Source organism: Nannospalax galili, unplaced genomic scaffold, assembly GCF_000622305.1.
Source record: "Nannospalax galili isolate Female #2095 unplaced genomic scaffold, S.galili_v1.0 scaffold567, whole genome shotgun sequence".
Lineage (NCBI taxonomy): Eukaryota > Metazoa > Chordata > Mammalia > Rodentia > Spalacidae > Nannospalax > Nannospalax galili.
This window is the reverse complement of record NW_008357638.1, coordinates 2,060,150-2,063,107: the sequence shown is the minus strand read 5'-3', so window position 1 is coordinate 2,063,107 and position 2,958 is coordinate 2,060,150.

The following is a 2,958-nucleotide window of genomic DNA, read 5'->3' as shown; positions in this document are numbered from 1 at the left end:
CATTTAGAGTTAAATGGGGTCAAAGGGTCAGTGATATTACCCCAAGGATAGGGCTCTCTGGTAAAATTGAACAAGATCTTCTAACTGGCTCTCCAGACTGAACTTGTACATACTTACATGCTCCTAAGAAACAGAACATAGCCTGTCTTGTGATAGGAACACTGAGGGAAGAGGGGAAGCAAGTTCTAGACAAGGCTGGGTCTGCTCTAGATATCAGAGTTCAGGAACTTGGGAAAGAGAAGAATTTACTGTGATTTCATGGTCCAGGCATGACCAATATGTTGATTGGTTCAAACCTGGGAATTGATTCCAGTTCTACCGAGAGACAAGATCTTGAGTCTTTGGCTGTAATTTCTCTTTCTCAGAATTAGCTGTTCCTTTGTCAGAAGTCATTTGCTGCGTGGGTGATCAACACTGGTGCAGTTGGGAAGGCCCTTGTGGAGAGATCCAACCGGGAAGAGTCATTCCAAAATAACCAGACATTAAGCTCCAAGGACGTTGTTTGAGCACCTGAATCTCATAGTACCTGAGCCAGGTGTATTTCTGGCTTTTTAAGTGAAGCCCATATATCTCTCTTCCTTTATTGGGCTGAGCTTCTCCTGTGTACAAAACCTCTTGACTAATACAGTTGAAGATCTTTACAATGGAATTAACATTTTTAGACAGTTGACTGTAGAAAAAAAGCAGGAAATACTCTTGGTGAGAGAAGAGGATTCTCAGAATCCCCATGACCCAACCTATCCCACTCCTATTTTCAGGCAGAACCAGGGCTCCCAAAATTTAGGGTTAAACTAGCTCATTAGATGCAGGAGTGGTAGCTGAGGGAATTAGCAGCCAGGAATATCTTAGTTAGGGTTGATCAGCCTAGATTCACTAAGAAGGGTCTCTGAACTGGATATGCTGACAGCATTTTGCTGTGTAAGGCAGGGCCAGGAAAGTTGTTAGCTGTATGGTCAGGTGACCAGGGAAGATACAGAGTACAGACTATTAGAACTGAGGGAGGAGGCACCGTAATGTAGGAAGAGGTGATGGTAGAAAATACCAAAAGTTGTGATGTCACAGGAAGCAGAGGAAAGTGTCCCTGAACCAAGCCTTTGCAATGGGCCCTTCTACCCCTAGGCAGTGTTGATACATGTGCACCATAAGACATCAGGAAAATCGGTACTGATAAATTACTGTGAATGGAGGCAGACACTCAGATCACGTGACTAAGGGGGGTGTAGTCAGGCAACAAGTGTGGTCTGAGGTTATGAACACATGCTCATGTATGTAAGGTGGGGTGGGGAGGTACTGTTTAAAATCAGTAATAGGCTTCGTTTGGCCGACAGGCAGCTGTCAGCCAAGGGGCCCTTCCACTTGTAATTGAGAAATGGCAGTGCGCTATCTCTCCCAGAGCGGGATGATAGTAATTAATTGTTCATTGATCTCACAGGTCAGCTAGAGGTCAGGGAAGTTACTCCAATCGCTTGCTAGTTTGCCAGGCAGCCGGGAGGAGTGGTTTGAGACCTCAGTGGGAACTGTCCTGTGCCCTCAACCCTGACACAAGGTGATGAGTTAATTATGGTAACCTTAATGTCTATTATTACAAATAATATGCAGTGAGCCATTCAGAAAAATCATGTCAGCACACTATTTAAGACTTGGGGAAGAAGATGAGATAGAGGAGAAAGAGGAGGAGGAAAAGCAGGAAAGGGGAGGGGAGGGAAATGAGTTCTGGGCAATTTTTGGCATAGAATGTAGTACTGAAAATACGATTGTTGTTACTGCCACTATCAAAACTTAGGTAGATGTTCCTGTAGGTGTGAAGCTGCATCTGGAAAATCCCATCAGTCTCCCACTCCCGCTCCCATCCATGTTGTCAATTGAGTCTAAGACAGAGAGTGCTTCCACAAGCTGAAGGGTATACACACAGTGAGTGGATCAAATAGGACTGAGTTCAAGATGCAGATCATCTGCAAAGTCTTCCTCTGCTTGGCACACTTTCCAGCCTCTGAGGATGCCCTGGCACATGAAAAGTCACCCATCCTTCGTCTGCATCTGTGCTGTCTTCATTCAAACAGGAATGGTGGACTTTTTTGTGTCCTGTGCTGTGTTGCATCCACGTTCTCACAGAGCCTGTGCATGTCCTAAATGATCTTTCTTGTCAATTTCCAACTTGACTGTGAATTTTTTTTTAAAAAAAATTTATTTGTTAATTTTTTGTGTGTATTTCATATAGAATAGCTCAAAAATTCTTAATCATCTTTATATCCCCACCCCCACTGGCACCCTGCCACAGCCCCCCCGCACCCTCACTGAAGCCCATATACTCAGTCATCCCTGTTAAGGCCCGCTGGGTTGTCAGTGTCCCCAGCTGTTCCCCAGTGCAAATCCATCCACTATGTCTAGTCAGCCTATCTAGGATCCCTTGTTTTAGGAAGGTCAGCTCTTTTTTCATCCAGCAGCAATCAGTTGCCAACATTCCTTCAGATAAGATTGAGGTCTATTGTTCATTTTCCCAGTTCTGTGCTGGGTTATTGTCTGCCTGAGTTTGCATGGGACCTGTGTATGCTGACACCATTGCCATAGAATCAAATGATGAGGTTCCCAGGAGCTTGTAGGACTCTGTTTCCACATGGTCATGCACCTCTTCCCTGGCTTTTACAACCTTTCTGTCCCCTCTTCCATGATGGTCCCTGAGCCTTGGGTGGGAGAAGTTTAATAAAGGGATCCTGTCCAAGGACCAGCATTCAGCAGACTCTCGATCTCTGCACTTTGGCTATTTGTGACCTTTTGTGTTCCTGGCCCTCTGCTGCATGAGGAAGTTTCATTATTGGGGCCTGAGAGATTCATTAGTGTCCTCCTCATTATCCCTGTTCTATGTTCCTTGAGCCTTAGGTGTAGAGATTGCATTGTAGATGTGTCACTTAGGCCTAGGCAATTCATAGACAATGTCTGTGTGTGACCAGTTGTGGTACT